The following is an 18,810-nucleotide window of genomic DNA, read 5'->3' as shown; positions in this document are numbered from 1 at the left end:
CAAAAGAACATTTAATGTCAGTAACCATTTTATTGTTTATGCAAAAATTGTAAAAGAAAAAAAAAAACATTTTGATTTTGTTTATAACACTTCATATTCATAATAATTTCATATTTTGTGTTTAAAGGCAATTTAATATTTTGTATGCAAGTAAAATAATATGCAAATTTAAATAAAAATTATTATCAAAGAATGCCATTCAATGTAAATTTATTATTATGAAACATGTAAGTTTTATTTATAAAGAAGTTTGGGGATTTTGCAACATGTTGCTGAGGAGAATTAAAACATGTTTTCTTTAGTGTTTACAAAGGATTAAGATTTTTTTGATTGCAGAAATAATTAAAATTTCTTTACAACAATTGATCGGATTCTTTGTGAATTTCTAGCAAAATTTACAAATTGTTTATAACAATTACAATTTGTTTAGAAAATTGAAGATTTAGAAAATTGTTTGCAACATGTTGCTAAACATGTTTAATTTTTGGATGTATTAATTTACAAAAATATAATTTAATGTTTTTTTTTTTATTTCTCTTTACAGTTGACCGTTTTTAGTTTACATCAAAGGAGAGATTGGTGAGTAAAGACAAGATTTTTTAAAAAATTATTCGAATTTCTTCCTTTTGAAAAAAAATTCATATTAAGTATTATTTTGTAATAAAAATTTTAGCCAAATAGTACATTGACTAGTCAGTCTGTAGACTAATTCGTACATTCGTCATTATACTAGTCTACGGATAATTAGACCAACTATTCTATTAACTAATATGTTTAAGTCTTTTTTGCTAATCTGTGGAATAGCCTATTCTGTAGACTATGAATTAGAGTCTTGACTATAATCTAAGCTCAAATTATGGCATACGATATAGATCAAAATCTCCATTTAGATTCTATTGAGATTTCGATCGATATCATATGCCGTAATTTGGGCCCTGGTCTTTTGACTATTCTATGTACTAGTCTATTTACTACCATATGGAATAGCCTATTGACTAGTATGTGGCCTAGCATATTAACTGTTCTATGGATTAGAATATTCACGAGATTATGAACTAGCCCATTGACTGGTCTATGGACGAACCTACTATATAGTCAATGGACTAGCTATTGATGAGTCTATGAACTAGCCTATTGACTATTCTATGGACTATCCTATTGACTATTCTATGGACTGTCCTCTTTACTATTCTATGGTCTAACCTATTCTCTAGTCTTAACTAGTTTATAAACTGGCCTATTACTAATCTAAGGACTGCCTCTTGACAAATCTATGGACTACCAAAGTGCAAGTCTAAGGACTAGACTATGGATGAGCCTATTGAATAGTCTATAAAATAGTCTATTAAATAGTATAAGGAGCCTGTTAATGAGTCTATGAAATAGCCTATTGATGAGCGTATGGACTAACATATTGACTAACCTATAGACTAGCTTTTAGCTTACTCTATGGACTTGCTTATTGACTAGTCTCTGGACTAGCCTATTGATAAGTCTATGAACTAGCCTATTGACTAGTCTCTGGACTGGAATATTAACGAATCTATGGACTAGCCTATTGACTAGGATATAAAACTATGGACTTGCTTATTGACTAACCTCTGGACTATCCTATTGATGAGTCTATGAACTAGCCTATGGACTTGCTAATTGACTAGTCTCTGGACTATCCTATTGACTAGCATATTGACTTGTTTTCGGACTGGTCTATTGACTAGTATATGTAGTGTAGTCTATGGACTAGTGAATTGAATGTCATATGGTGTATATCCATAGAAAGGAAATACTATATAGCACTTTTTGGTAAGAGTACTTTCTTTTGGTTAGATATTGTAATCTGCAGAACTAGTTCGGGAAAGAAGGTCTGGAATTAGTTCGTTTTCAGTTATTTTTACAATTTTCTGATACTAATTATAAAACAATCACATATAGAACTAGTTTCCATAAAAAATATCCGGCAATATTGGAATATTAAAAGAACAACCCAGCAACAACTTTCATGGCTAAGTATGGGATTAAAATTCTTAAATTTACTTACGGTGGATGATGCCATTGGAGGCAAGTACATCCCACAGCCGCTTACAAGTAATTAGAAAAATTAGTCAATGTCTATATATAGATGACTATAGCTTCACAGAAAATATGACTAATGAATTAAAAGATAATTATAAAACACATTATTAATATGGCATTATTAGACTACTTCTATTTCATTAGGGCGATATGTATGTTAATATATAAGTGATTACAAATGAAAGTTATTACCAAGTTATTGCTTGTAACTAATTAAAATAATTATTCAAATTTCCATTTCCAAATAAATTTCTTATGAATATTTCGCTGGAAGACAATTATGAAATCATTAAAATCTATTATTTAAATAAATTTTCACTCAAAATGTTCAATTATTCCAAACACATTACTTGTAGATCCCTGTTAAAATAAACAATTATTATGTTCCCTCTACAAATAAAAATTATAATGTTTATAATGTGTGATTTGATTATTTAAATGGCCATTAAATAACAAATATTACAATGTAAATCTGTCTGTCATACCTACTATAAGCCCCTTACAACAACAATATTGTAACAAGTGTTGTAACCCAAATTTTATGTTAGAAATAAATTTGAAAACAAATTTTTTTTTTTTGGAAAACTAACAAATTCAATCATAATTTTCTCTTGTTTTAAATAAATTTTTTTTGTAAAGAAATTATGATGGTTTTATTGTTTATTTTCTATAATAAACATCCGTATGGCGTTAAAAGGCCGGGAATGGGAAAAGTTACATGCTGTGGATTATAAATAAGAAATTTTCTATTACAAATAAGAAATTTTGAAAAAAGAAATGTTTAGATGTTTTCTTTCTTTTTTGATACATTTTTTTAAAAGAAAATAAACAAATTTAGTGGTGATTTTATATTTAAAAAATTTTGTGATTAAAACTTTAGTTTAATATAAGTGGCATTAAAGAACGCACGGTTTTTTTTGTTTCGTTTAAAAAAAATTAAATTTTTCTTTTTTAACTAAAAGAAAAAAATAGTATAATGTTAAATATTTATAAAAATTAAGGAAATTTAAAAAAAACAATTATGTTGCAGTGCAAAAGGTAGACTTAACTATTTAACTTTGAAATGTATTGATATTTGTTAATAATTTATTGCTAAAATATTTAGTTTTTTTTTAAACAGAAAATCATTGAACAATTTGTCAATAACTTAAGCCTACAATAAAAAAAACGTGTTCTCCATTGACAATTTCAACTCAAGTTTCTAAATAACATAAATCTCAGAAGAAAAAAAAAAAACCTAAACGAAATTTTATACAAATTTACGATTAATGCCCGGCATATAATTTCGTTTATCTTGACATTTTGTATGAACATTTGACGTTTTTGTCAAGGCACACGCACGCACCTTTAAGACTCTTGGTAAAATATTTATGAACAAAATGAAAACTAAATACATATATAAATATCACATATTTTAGGCTTAACACAAATTAAACAACCAAAAAAAAGTCTCTTTCATACATATATTGGCATATATTTGCATAAAAAGGCTTTAATCACCTCCATACAATTCAAAATCATAAATATATTTAAACACACACGTTAAATTTATTGACATTTGTTTGTACGCAAATTTTTTGCTGGCATGTCCTCCTCTAGCCAGTCTCTGATCAAATCAAATTGTTTAAGTTTCAATAAATTCAATAAATCTTTAAATTACCCCACGATTTCTTTTACTTTAACTCTAATTGTAAATGATCTCTTTATGATGATGGTGTTAATAATGATTTATTGATATTTCATTTCAAAACTCATTAAAGTATCAATTAATGGTTCATAGTTAATAATAAACGTGTTATGATTTAAGCAAAAAACATGTTTTTATACCCACCATCAAAAAAGAATGGGGGGTATATTGATTTTGTCATTCCGTTTGTAACACATCGAAATATTGGTCATAGACCCACAAAAGTATATATATTCTGGGTCCTCATTAAATTCTAAGATGATCTAGCCATGTCTGTCCGTCCGTCTTTCTGTCTGTCTGTCTGTTGAAAGCACGATAGAGTCCGAATGTTTGGTATTGAAAATGGGCAATATCGGTCCACTTTTTCGGATAGCCCCCATACAAGTGGCCCCTCGAAAAGCAGCTTTAACAGCCATAACTTGTTTAAAAATACGAATATAGAGATGAAATTCCACATAAGTAAGTTTCTTATGATCCAAAATCACTATGCAAAATTTTATGAGGATCGGTCCATAATTGACCCATATAAGGTCCCCTTCAGAAAATAACTTTAACGCTCATTACTGGCTTAAAAATACTAGTATATAGATGAAATTCGACATAAGTAAGTTTCATACGAGTCAAAATCTATATAAAAAATTGTATGAGGATCGGTCCATAATTGACCCTACCCCCCATATAAGGTCCCCTTCAGAAAATGACTGCAACGCTCATTAATGTTTTAAAAATACGAGTGTAGCGATGAAATTCGACACAAATAAATTTAATACGAACCAAATTCTGTCTACCAAATTTTATGAGGATCGACCCATAATTGACCATACCCCCCTATATAAGGTCCCCTTCAGAAAATTACTTTAACGCTTATAACTGGCCTAAATATACGAGTATATAGATGAAATTCGACATAAGTAAGTTTCATTCGAGTCAAACGAGGTTTGATGGTGGGTATATAAGATTCGGCATAGCCGAATATAACACTATTACTTGTTTTTTCTTTTAATTTGGTGAAATAAAAAAAAAACTCACGCAAACATTTTGAATTCAATGTCTTTTTGAATTTGTTATAATACAAAAAAAGTGTTTGAATAAAGGGGAAGGAACCTCAGTAAGAAAGATCAATCGTAATATCCGCTTTATTCTACCCTCGTTTAAAGAGTTCTATTACTGGCCAACACACACGATTTTAGTTGAGACTCACTTCATTAACTCAAAATACTTCAGGTATTTCAAAAAGGGAACTAAGATACGAATGTCGAAGCAGTTTACGTGAACACCTGCCGTTTTGGCCTATTTCACACGGTGGTCTTTTTCAACCACTGGGTGAGCTTTTGTAACGACTCACAACCGTCCCATTGTGCTTCTTACACGCAGATGACAATTTACGTATATATGGAATTTCCGGTCCAGTATACATGCATTTTGGTCAAGCACTCGAGCTATCAAATCTCTTGCCATAGTAGTCATAAGTCAAGCTCAATATAACCACGACAAAGGAAAAGGCAATCACTGGTTAGAGTCGATAGAAGGGGCGGACCCAATATTAGGTGTAAACACCCTATTGATGCTATGAAGAATGCCCTTGTTCCCACAAACATTCTAATCATCTAAAGACTCACTCCAGTGCATTCCTGAACCTCTTAAAGTCGCCAACCACAACAGTACCTAGGGGTATTGAATTGATAGTCCGAAACATGGATTCATTTTAAATTGACACAACTTATTTCAGTGGCCACAAGGACCTACTGTGATAAACTCCAACACACTTAAACATGTAGGAAAATCGCCGATAAATTAAAGATTAAAATATTACAGCTCCACAACGTCTCAACCAATTTCACCAACATTTCAAGCGTCACTCCTTCTGCCATTTCGACATATCCACACTTCATCATATACCCATTCATTGCATTATCCAACATTTTATTAATCCACAGCCTTACCTAGGAGCGGTAACAGAAACTTATCCCGAAAATTTATATTTCAACGTGTATCACTCTCCCCTCCCAGCAAATTTGGGTTTAAACCACAGCCATTACATGGATCCCAAAGAAACCTCAACCAACTGACCAGCCAGGACAAGTCCTGCGGGCAACTGGCCACCCGTAGTACCAGATTATGTGGTTGGACTGGTTAGACTCCATGTTAAATCATCCAAGGACTAACCAGGGAATGAAATGTCATCACCAGTTTATAGTCCCGGGGTAAAGAGGTACTGGTAGCACCTCTTTACCCCGGGATTGCAATACTCCAAGATGAGGGTCTTTCATCAAGGAAACATGCCTCGGGGTGGAGGGAACTGAGATAATTAATCAGATTCAGAATGTCATTTCGATTGTGATTAAACAGATCAGACTTTGAACAAATCGAAATATTTTGCCTAAAAAGCTAAACCATTCCATTTTGGGAACATAGAATCCGTTGAGAAGATCATAGATATGATCTGAAAAAACATGGCTCCGAAGAAATTTGGATCTTATTTCGTCGAAAGCCTGGCATTTCACACCGCTTCCAAGATATTTCAATACAATTTCGACGAAAATGAGAAAATGTTCGAGCATTTCATTACTCTCTCCTTATGCTCTACATTCCTCTGAATCCGTTTATCCAATTTTGTATAGTTGTGCTCGTAAACCTATGTGTCCGCTCAGGACGCTATCGTTACCGTTGTGCGCTTCTTAACAAATTTTAGTGGTAAAACCGTATATTATGATCTAAGAAGGGAATTATTGTCCAAGATCCAAAAACTGTCAGGGTTTAACATATTTGGATGCGATCCCGACGAAAGCCTGACAATGACAGAGAAAGTGTTTCAGCGTTTCACTGTCCTCTGCGCATGCTCTATATACGTCTCAATCCGTTCGTCCAATTTTGTATTTCTGAGAAAGCTTCATGTGCTTCTCCCGTTGGGGTTAAATATAGGATTTGTTTGGTCCTACATTATTCCAAGTGAACGTATGGTATTCTCTCTTTAAAGAACATATTTCCTAGTTGCAACTAAAACGTTTTTCTTCAACAACTTCCTCCTAATTATCTTTTTTAAACAGCAAACCAATACTATAAACTTTTAACCCTTGAACTCTTAAGCCCATTAAAAAAAAACTTAAACTTTTCACAGCATATTTGTGTGGTTCACACAAAATCAAATTTATTAAAAAATCATAAAATAAAACAAATTGTAGATTATTAAAAACTTTTACTTAAACAAACATAAATACTAGATAATTTTATGAAGCAGGAACAAAGACCTACCACCAGCAAATAGCAACAATAGCACCTTCAGCAATACCAGCAGCAGCAGCAGTAATAGGCATTAAAGCGGCAATTAATCAAAGAGCCTTTTTAAAAGGCATACAAAACAGAAATTATACAAAATGTAAAATATGTTCACCTTTACTTTTTGGCATAAAAGGAGACCTCCCTCCCCCCCTTTACTGGCCCCTCTAAACAATTTAAACAAATTTGTAAAATTTTTGGTGCGTATAGCTAACGAAATCCTCTGCTGTGTAGTAGTGACTAGTGATGTCACCACAAAAAATTGTTTGCAACACACAAAAAACACAAACAAGTTGTAAACATTTGACGGCTTTTAGCTAAAAAAATTTGAAAAAAAGCTTAAAATGAAGAGGCCGTCAGTTGGTGGCAGTTATCATCAGCTTATGAAGCCTCACATGTGTTCACAGGCTTTTCCTTTCAAATATTTTTTTATTTTTTTTTGTGTTCAGCAAAAAAAATTAAATGGAAAATTAGCTTTAGTTAAAAATCAATTTAGCAAAATGTTCATAATTTTTTTGCACATTCTTTTGTTGTTATATTGACTTAGGTTTTTTTGTTGGTTTAAATATTAAAAATGCCAAATTTGTTAACTGGCCGCTTGTCTGTCTGTCTTTCGTTTGGTTTGTCAAATAGTTTTAACATTTTATCCTTTTGTGACATTTAAATATTAAATTTATTTTGTGATTTCTTTATGAAATTTCACGTTTATTTTCTTTCTTTCAACTTGTCTTAAAAGCTGAAAATCATTTAAAATCTTTTTCTTGATGGCTTGTCATTTGGAGGTTTTTTTTTGTATATTTGGGAAAAGTTGTCAGGATTTGTTGTCAAATTTTGCACAAAATTTTTGAAAAAGAAACTAAATAATTTTTAGTTAAATCCAGTTAAAATGTTAGTAGCATTCGCTTTAAAACAAATTTAAAATTAATAGTAAGTTTTTGTAAAAAAAAAACTAGTTTGAGAAATTGTGTGTAAAAGGGGGGGAACATAAGCCTCAGGGGCTCAAATTAATTGTAAATAAAACCAGTAGAAATATTGCTAGCTTTAGTAATTAAGTTAAATTTGAACTTTAATGTTAATTTAAAAGTTCCAATATTGCTTTAAACAATAGTTCAAGAGCCCCTGGGGTTTTTTGTTAGCTTAATTGTAATAATATGGAAATTTTTAGGTTAAAGTCTTGTTAAAAATATGAATAATTTGGAATAATGAAGTGGTGGGTAGAAAAGCCCTAGATTAGACGAACGGATTTAGACGTATAAAGAGCATGCTGAGAGGACGGGGACTTATGCCTCAGGGGCACCTGTTCTCGTAAAATATTCCTTTAAACCATAGTTCATAAAGGGGGTTCAAATGCCGCTGGGGTACATTTACTAGCTTAATTTTATTGTATGACTAGTCTGTAAACTAGTCTAATTTAGATTAAAATCTAGTTAAAAACATGGATAATTTGGAATAATGGAACGGTGGGTAGAAAAGCCCGATATTAGATGAACGTCCCGATTAGTGAACATGCGGAGAGGACAGTGAAACGTTGGAACACTATCTTGGAAGCGAAATTAAAACCAGTTATAACTTCCCTCAGGAACACTGATTGGACAATTCTAAGACTCTAAGTCTAGGAAACTGAGTTTTTGAATTTTTGGAAGATATTTTCCTTTCATAGATCGCTAATGCAGGAACACTGAGTTGAAAATTCTAAGGAACTATGTCCAGGAAACTGAGTTTCTGAATTTCCGATATTTTCCATGAAAGAGAGAGCGCACAACAGGCATGAAAGCAGTCTCAGTCTAATTTTTTCAAATCTGTTGTAATATACTTCCTACTTTTAAGCTAACATAGGTTAAAGAAATCAACACAGAGGGAAAAAGAAGTTTTAAAATTATAATTATTATAAAGTAATAACATCCGTTGTCAAAGTATGTGCGGATAGTTGTCAAATCAACAACAAAAATATAAAAAATACACGACGTTATCAAATCAACAAAAAAATAATAATGTGTTAGCAAAGTGACAACGCTATGTTGTCAAAATGACAACGATTCGCTGTCGAAATCACAACCATACAATGTCGAAATGACACAAATCATAATTAATTGAAATGACAATTTCAATGGTTGACAACCATCGTTGTTGCAATGACAACGATGCGTTGTCAAAATTACAACGGTGGTTGTCAAAATGATAACTGAGTGTTATTTAAAAATTTTATACACATCCGTTATCTAAATGTTCAAAAACGTGGTAAGCTCCCTTTTGACATCAGATTGTATCAATTTCGGTACTTCCCTTAAATGTAGTTCAATAGATTTAGGCCATTTGATAAAAACACCAACATTTATCTATGAGGCCTACTCAAAATATTAAGAAGCTATTAAAATTCATTGCTTATCTCAAACAAATTATTATTAATCTAACAAAATTTCCAAACCAAATCTAAAATAAAAAGATTTTGCCAAATTACCTATTTTTATAACATTTCATGATTATTTTTCGGAAGACATTGACATTTATTGCACGTGTCTAAAATACATAATAAATCTTCGCAATAAAAAGTTATAAAACAAAGAAACGAAGTAATAATATTACTAATCATCTAATAATAACTCTTGGCAGCTTTTAAGATAAAAACACAACTCAAAATTATTATTAAAACAAAATTGTCAATTAATGACAATAGATAAAAACGCGTATAAAACTAAATGTTAGAGACAAAAACCACACCTATTTTGAAAAAAAATATAAATGCAATTTGAATAGTTTAAATAACAGTTAAAAGTGAGTACCTACTCGCAGTTAAGCAAACAAATAATCAGTATTTCTAATAATAAAACAAAATTCAAGGGCAAGGACGTTTAATCAGCGAATAGCAAATATCTTGAAAAAATTTTAACTTTCAGTGAGTTATAATGATTGAAAAAAACACTTAAGTTTAGCGAACGGTAGTTTTTTTTATAACAAAATAGAAAAAAAGTTTATAATAAGCCAGATAAATTAAAAATGAATTAGCAAAAAACGAATGTTGGTAGAGGGAAGTATGCTAAACGTAACATTTGAATAATAGAAATAAATTTGTTAAATAAAATTTTAAGATTCTCTCAACATGTCTTAATTATGATGCCAGAATTTGTTTAATAAAAAAGCTTACCTTGTTAGAGCATATTCTTACATATTTCATATGTATAGCATATTTTTGCATATTATGCCCTTTTGAGCATATTTTGTTCTGAGCTGCATATTTTAGTCTTTTTTTAGGAGAATAACAATTTTACGGCCTTAATTTAGTGGGTCTATGACCAATATTTCAATGAGTTAGATTAAACTGTGAGACATTGATCCCAGATAGGAGATCGTGGTCAAGATGAACATTAAAGCAAACGTCTTTGGGAATCTGTTATTACACTAAATTTGGCGACAACACGTCTGTCTGCCGATATACATTGAAAACCTGATAATAGTATATTTCAGGCGGAAATCCATGGTATAACGGAATGTCTAAAATAGTTTGGTTTGAATATCAGCTGATAAGGTTATATTATACATAACCGAATACTCCCCCTGGGGTAAGCTATGGATGGTATGGGTACTAGGCCACTAGTGAATATTTTACATTGAAAGAACAAATGTACTTGGTACAAAGGGAAGGACCATACGGTCACTTGAAGGAATGAAACGGTGCAGTAATAAGTCCGAGGTTATCATGATTGTACGTATTCTTAGTCGAGGCACAAGCTTCACGCCACAACTATACAAAATTGGATGAACGGATTTAGACAAATGTAGAGCATTCTGAAAGGACATTGAAACGCTGGAACACTTTGGCATTGTCAGGCTTTCATCGAAATTTTCCATCAATTTTTTACAGTTAGTTTCATTTAGAGTCAATTACCACTTTAGAGTCTCTAATTTTCACTAATGTTCATAACAGTGAACAGTTAAAACATTTTCTCATTTGACTGCTGTGGACAAAAGTGTAATATCAAAATACTACAGGGAGTTCAGTGTACATGCTGCTTGGCAATACATAAGTGGTGCCATGTGTACTACTTCAACCAAGACTCTGGAAATGTTTCTAGATATTGCACCCATTGAAACATATTAAGGATATGAGGCAGCGTTTACAGCCGAACGGCTATTTATTTTAGGTGACCTGGGCAAAAGCGGTTATAGGACACGTCACGGAAGGTTATACACAATTATCGGACCAAACACAGAATATGTCGAAAACTTTGAAACGCTGATCTCAGATAGAATGCCTTAGTCAAGCGGAACATTAAAGCAAATACCAGTAGAAATCCGTTGTTTCACGGATTGCTCTTAATTGGGAGACAAAGTGGGCCTGGGGTTATATATTGAATACCCAGAAACAGAAATATACCACCGTTTACCTAATCATAACACAAGCTTTCAGGCAGAAGTCCGAGCAATAACGGAATGTGTAATGGATTAGAATAAATATGGCGCCCACAGCTCTTAATATATTTGCTGGCAGCTAGAAGTAGGGTTCTATAAATCGACTTTCGAATAATCGAACAATCGACTTTTTGTCGAAAAAAGTCGAAAAGTCGAAGTCGACTATTTTGTTCCAAAAAAGTCGATAACTCGACTATCGTCTATGAAAAAAGTCGAAAAGTCGACTTTGTAAATAAAAGTCGAAAAAAGTCGAAAAAAGTTGAAAAGTCGAAAAAAGTCGATAAGTCGAAGAAAGTCGAAAAAAGTCGAAAAAAGTCGAAAAGTCGAAAAAAGTCGGAAAAAGTCGAAATGTCGAAAAGTCGGAAAAAGTCGAAAAGTCGACCATTTATAAAATACTAAAAGTCGAAAAGTCTAAAAGTCGACTTTTAAAAAAATGAAAAAGGTCGAAAAATCGACTTTTCATAAAATGGAAAAAGTCGAAAGGTCGAAAAGTCGACTTTTAACTAAATGCAAAAAGAACCCTAGCTAGAAGGCAATTTGGGCGATATCAGGTGTTAAAATTAAATCTAAAACCGTATTAGATTGTAAGAAAGCTTTAACTGAATACTCTCTCTGAGGTAAGGTTCACATCATATGGGTACCAGGCGGCTCGGGAGTAGTCGGCAACGAAAGGGAAGGGAGCAAGAGGTAGTTAACCTGACAAACGCAAAAGCATTCGACGCAACAAAAGCTGAATTAAAAATATGGGTTAGAGAATCCCATAAGGCCTCTGGGAATAATGAAACGGCGGGTAGAACCACAAATATCCTATGGGGTAACCCTGATGAGAGCAAGACGATAAATCTCCTGAGACAGTCTGAAGTTAGTATGATGGTACGTATTTTGAGTCTACACACAGGATTACGAGCACATCTATACAACATTGGACGTGAGGATTCAGTCGAATGTAGAGCATGTGGAGAGGACAGTGAAACTCTGGAGTACTTTCTTTGCCATAGTCAGACATTAGTCGAATCCTATCAACCTAAGCTAACTTTTCCTTAACCTATAAATTTAATCCAACAAACTTTTAAATGTTATAGTCATCCTATAGAAGATTATTTCCTATATACAAATATCCCAACATTATAACAGTTAAACATATACTTGAAAGAAAAAAAGCCTAAGAAATTTGCTTAAAACACCTACAGTGTTGTTTAAAACTTCCTTCAAACATAAATGTTCAATGAAAACTCATAAAAAGCATTAAATTTATAAGTTATAAATCTTAACAAATTATGTATAATTTCCTTATTAAAAACAAAATTATAACTGCAAATAAATTCAATTATTCAATATTTATTATTAGCTATAAAAGTTTAACAACTTCTGTTTGTTAAACTCCGGGGGAAGTCTTAATTTAAGTTATTAATAGTAAAATTTTTTTATAACAAATATTACAGGGGATTTTTTTAATCCAAGTTTATAGTTTTCACTTTCTCACAATTTTTCAATTTTTTTCTGTAAATGTTTTTTAAAATCGTTTTTTTTTAATAAATTTTCTTTGTCTATTTTTTTTATTCAAAAATATCTACAATAACAAATTGCTTTATGTCTATTTATTATAAGTTTTTTTATTAAAGGCCAATTACATTAAGATTTTTTTATTGTTCCATAACATTTACTCCATGACTTTTAGAGTACTTTATGTTTTAACAACCATGACTTTTTTGCTGCTGCTGCTGTTTTTTTGAAACATTTTGCTGCTGCTGGTAACTATAAGTGCGTTTAACTGTCAACTATCCCTCTTAGAGCTGTCAATGAATTTCGATTTTATCTATATGGTTAAAAACAAATAATTTTTCAAGACATTTTACCCCTTTACAAAAAATTTATAAATAGAAAAAAACTAAGCATCGTTAACAATTCAAATTCATTCGTTTCAATTTGTGCGTTTTATGACCATTTTGTTTGTTATTTAAATTCGGTTTCTTTGATGTAATTTTTGTTTTTCTTTGTTAAAGTTCCAATTGAAATTACCAGTAGTTAGCATTTGACAGCCATCAATCTATATAATGGACAATAAGTAGTTTAGATTTTCAATTCAATTGATTTTTTTATTACAAGTTTTAACATTTATGTTAAAAAACAATATTCAATCAAAGTTTAGGTAAGGGGAGATTGTTTATTTTTTTTATTGAAAATTTTAATAGAATTTTATTTTTTTTGTTTAATTTTTGTTAAAATTGTTACAAATTTATTTTCATCTTAAAATGATTGAATCTTTTTTTATCTAGAGAAAAAGTAAAAGTTATTTATACATAATTACTTTTTAAATCTGTCCTTTAAAGATCAGCATTACCTTTCACCTCAGTGGTAAGTGGTATATTCCATCATATTTATTAATCTTTACGAAAGTATAGTCAATTTAGCGATAAAAAAAACCTCAAATCAATTACGCACCCGAATCTGACATAAACTGTCACTTTAGTATCTCTAGGTAATCAGGAATGAAGATTGTCTACAATGGACCCAAATTTAGTAAAATCTTAAGCTGTTTTATAACATTATTCATTACATTCCAGTTAGCTTAGCTTACAGCCAATGACTACATTAGTGTCCCTAAGTAATCAAGAGTGTGGTATGTTTAGAATATCTTTCTCAGTTGTCTCGTAACATGGCTTCACTTCATTTTATTTTATAATAAATGAATAATTGTATATAAATAAGACAAATTAATTGTGCACTTTTTGACATTACAGTATAGATTCGTCTGTCACTTATGTGTCTCTAAGTAATCTAAAATGTAGACAGTAGTAAAAGTATACCAAATTATATGAATACTTTTGTGATTTTCACAATTTACATTTCCAAAATGTCTATCGATCTTTAAGATGGTGTCAATCTATAATATAAGCAATGACCACTTAAGTGTCCCTAAGTAGTCTAGAGTGTAGTCTATTTAGAATTTTGTTTTGTAACTTAGCTTATTTTAATTCATTTTATGTTTGAATAATTTTATATTAATATAAAATAACTGTAAACTAATATACATTCCTGTTAATGTAGCATAGAGTCAACTGTCACTTGAGTTTCCCTAGGTTAGGTTATGTGGGTTGCTCGCTAGCAAGCGAGTTCACTCGGAGGTCTTGTAGCCCATTATAATAATCTTAGAATTATCATTCCCTAGCATTGAGATAATGGTTTCCCTCCCTATTTTTGTTGACTAGTTGGTTCGTTCGGTCTCCGTCAAAACCAGCCGGTACTTCTAATAAAACCGATCATATTTATTAGTGACACATCTCTGAGGCAGTCTAGATCATGGAAAAGAGCTGTAGCAAGGTAGAGTAGTCTGTGCTCTTGTTAGACAGGGCAGTCACATATAAGGTGTTGTACGGATTCCACTTCTTCTTCGTCCAAGCAGCTTCTACAGTAGCTATAGCTTGGGTAGCTCATACGTTCCGACATATGTCCAATCTTACAGTGCCCTGTCTGGTCAAAAACTTGTCCCTTTTGTCTACCCCAGTAGCATCTTCCACTACCAGACCTGGGGTACTTGTCTGTTTCGCCGCAGTCACAGTAGCTCCAGTGACACTCAGACCTGTGGCTTCCACCTGAGTACTCACGTTACCCTTGGAGATTTTAGCACCCTCGACCATAGGACATAGGGCCGTATTTATTTCCTGACATTTCATGGGGGGTTTGGTGGATTTGTTAGTTTATACCTATACCATAAGTATGAAAAAAGACACTGCCGCTCCTCTGGAGTCAGACGCAGACCAGGATGCCGCTCAATCAAACCCTAGATTTTGTTCCGACCAAAAAAAAAAATAATAATCGTGATCGCTAGGCGACCGAAGATGGTCATTTACCCCACAGCCGCTCTTAACATAGAGGACAGACGCTGTAAGGTATGGGGAGGGTAGTTCTTAGTTCACATCCTTAGGATGTTTAAGCATTTGCACCGTGCCCGAAGACTCAAGTAAACAACAATGTAAACAGAGGTAAACTAGGATGTAGATAAATTGTAACTTTATTTGAAGTCTATAACAAACTTTAACATCCGTTTAAACATTTGAGGAAAAAATGTACAAACTCTTAATAGTGGGCGTGGCAATTCCCATATAAAATAAATACTTAAATTCATATACCAAGGAAATTATATCTGCAAGAGTCCTCAAATTTTGTACAAATAACTTTATAGGCAATATGAATACATATTTAGTACAAGAATGGACTAAACAAATATAGTGGGAGTAAAAGTCGGATATATTCGAAACTATAATAACTGGACTCCTCAAATTTTTTGCATAAGCAACTTCTAGGGGAGATGGGTGGAATAGCAAAAATGGGCGTATCACCTATAATTTCAAAAATACACAGACAATAAATGCCATTCTTTAAGAAACTTTAATCATAGTCAGACCATTTCAAGAAATTTTGATTCAATTGTTTCATTAATAGGGAAATATATTTTCAAAAAAATCGATTATAGTTTTGTGTATCGGCCAAATAGTGTCAAGCATTTATATACATTTTAATATTGACGAATTATTTTTGACATATTGGTACTTTTTATTTATTCACAACATAATGCTTAAAAGTACTTATTATAATTTTTAATAAATAATTCATAAAAGTTATTGATTTTATTTTTTTCCTAAAATGTCAAGAGGCGCCATCTAAATAGTCTCTCAAAAAAAAGGTTGTACAAACAATTGTGCAATTTTAAACTTTTAAATAAATGTGACAAAAAATCTCAATTGCAATATTTTGACGCATTACCTAAATTTGGTGAAAACACAATAAAACTAAATAAAACACAAAAAAACAACATGTTTTTTAAAAAGATTGACATTTCGATAAAACAAAACAATGATCGTAAAAATAATTTTTTTTATTTTAAACAATTTGTTTTTCAATATTTATTTAGCTTTATATTGAAAACACAAAACAATTGTTAATTTAAAAAAAAATCAATCTATATATAAAATTCCCTAAACAGTTTGATCAGTTAGAAATAAAATAAAAATTTTGGATTTTACGCACGTATTAAAATAATGTTAAGTTTTCATGTAATTTATGAGGTCTAGACTGGTGGCTGTTTAACACATAAGTATTTTTTACTTTTTTATGTTTTTTTTTTTTAAGGTAAGAATAGTATGTCCAAGTCAACACCTATAATAATACTACATTCAAGTGTCTCCATTGTCGTTCAAATTAAAAAAACAACACAACAACTAATGAATATTTTATAAAATTAAAATTGTTTCTCTCCTCTGTACAAATAAAATTAATACGTATTAATTGCTAATAATACCAAGGGGTATTAAAAATTAGACACAAAATAAAACAGCAAATAATTGTAAACAAAACATGTTTGTATAATTAATTTATAAAATTCAAACGTGAGATTTTTTCATAAATAAAATGTACACAAATATGAGACTAAATAAAAACAAAAATAGTTTGTTTAAAACTTAAATATAGTCATGATTGTTAAAAAAACACGAGTCTGTTATGTTTTGTTTTTTTCGTTATAATAAATATTTAATTTTATAATTAACAGTTATAAGTTAGTAGCAAATTTACTAATTTTGTTTAGTTTTTTACAAAAATGGCACCTTAAAGTCAACACCTCAATAATAATTTAGCTATTTTACATTTCCGCCAAACCCTTTTCCTGAAAACTATTCAATAGCAAAAACTGCACAAATTATAGTTAACATTTTTTTCTACACTAATGTTATTACCAGGGTAGCCAAAAATAAGTAAAAAAGCATAGTCTAGTGTATAGTCCAATCTATAGTCTAGTCTATAGTCGAGTCTATAGTGTACTTTATTCTATAGTCTAGTCTGTAGTCTAATCTATAGTCTAATCTGTAGTCTAGTCTATAGTCTAGTCTATAGTCTAGTTTTTTTTTTTTTTTTTTTTTTTTTTTTTTGATGCGCCGGAGGTGTGGAATCTTCAAAAGATGTATCCAACCCGTATTGGAAAACATGCACGACTCGCCAAGGCGTCTACGTACTAAACCACACCCCCTTACGTCCCCCGTCCCCGCGGAACTGCCAATTGGTATTACTTCGCGGGGGGGTTTGCCCATTATTGGGTACACTTCGTTTGTATTACAAAGAATTTGTCAGCACATTGTTGCGGGATGCTTTACGTGCTGTTTCAGCATCACGCAATGTTTTGTTTATATTGCTAATAAACGTATTCACTGCGTCCCATTGCTCTTGAGATTTCAACATTATGCTAATTAAGTTGTTCACTGTAATCTTTTCTCCTAGGCTAGATTCTAGAGCTGTTCTGTTTCTTAAGAATCGTGGACATGCAAATGCTACGTGTTCTGCAGTTTCATCATCTTCGGTGCATTCTGGGCATCTTGGGGAGTTGTCGTGGCCAAAGCGATGCAGATAGCTTCTATAGCCACCATGACCCGTGAGAAATTGTGTTAAGTTATAATTTACTTCACCGTGTCTCCGATTTACCCAAATATTAATAGAAGGGATAAGTCTAAAGGTCCATCGGCCGTTAGGAGAATTTTCCCATCTTCTCTGCCAACTTTCAATACTTTTATCTCTCTCGATTTTACAAATTTCCTTTTTGGTAATCTCCGGATTTTCAAGTAGCGTTTTATATATATTTGATGCTTCCCTTACTGTAATATCTATGGGTACGATTCCTGCAACAACATTTGCTGCTTCCCCTGATATAGTCCGAAAGCCACTACATACTCTTAAGCAACTTCTCCTAAATAAGGACATCATACTTTTTCTTATAGATTTATTGGTCTCTTTCTCCCAGACTGGAGCTCCATATAGGAGTATTGAGTTAGTTACGCAGGATATCAGTATTCTACGGCTTTGTCGCGGTCCTCCGATGTTTGGCATCATTCTTGATAATGCGTTTGATACAATCGTCGCCTTTTTACATGCATATTCCATGTGCTTTTTAAAGTTCAATCGGTCATCTATCATGACACCTAAGTATTTTATTGCTTCCGAAGACACAATTGTGGTCTCGCCTACTTCTACTGATAGTGTTTCTCGTTTCCTTTTTCCGCTAATTAGAACAATCTCTGTTTTATGTTCGGCTAGATTCAGGTTTACTGATGACAACCAGTCTTTGATCGATCTGATTGCTTCGTTTGCGTACAGTTGGACTTCGTCAATGTATCTCGCTTGAACAAGTATTGCAATGTCATCTGCAAAGCCTACAATAGTTGCTTCTTCAGGTATTTTTATTCCAAAAATTCCATTATACATAATATTCCACAACAGGGGTCCTAGGACAGAACCCTGAGGGACGCCTGATGTGACATTATAGGTTTTTATACCACCATCAGTATTAACCCACAAAGACCTATTAGAAAAGTAATTTTTGA

The 18,810-nt window shown here is 31.9% G+C and overlaps 1 protein-coding gene across 1 annotated transcript in view; it reads left to right on the top strand.

Annotated features, from left to right (window-relative positions):
- Nucleotides 1-18,810, top strand: part of LOC119604037 (serine-rich adhesin for platelets-like) — a 302,563-nt gene that overhangs the window by 158,226 nt on the left and 125,527 nt on the right. The window contains exon 4 of the mRNA XM_037956367.1: nt 545-579. The gene's annotated coding sequence lies outside the window, so the exon portion shown is untranslated. The remainder of the gene's footprint in view (nt 1-544; nt 580-18,810) is intronic.

The sequence above is a fragment of the Lucilia sericata genome, unplaced genomic scaffold (genome assembly GCF_015586225.1).
Source record: "Lucilia sericata isolate MDLA Ls3-8-SP2 unplaced genomic scaffold, ASM1558622v1 Contig000354F_arrow, whole genome shotgun sequence".
Classification (NCBI taxonomy): Eukaryota; Metazoa; Arthropoda; class Insecta; order Diptera; family Calliphoridae; genus Lucilia; species Lucilia sericata.
This window is presented reverse-complemented; position numbering and strand designations above follow the sequence as displayed.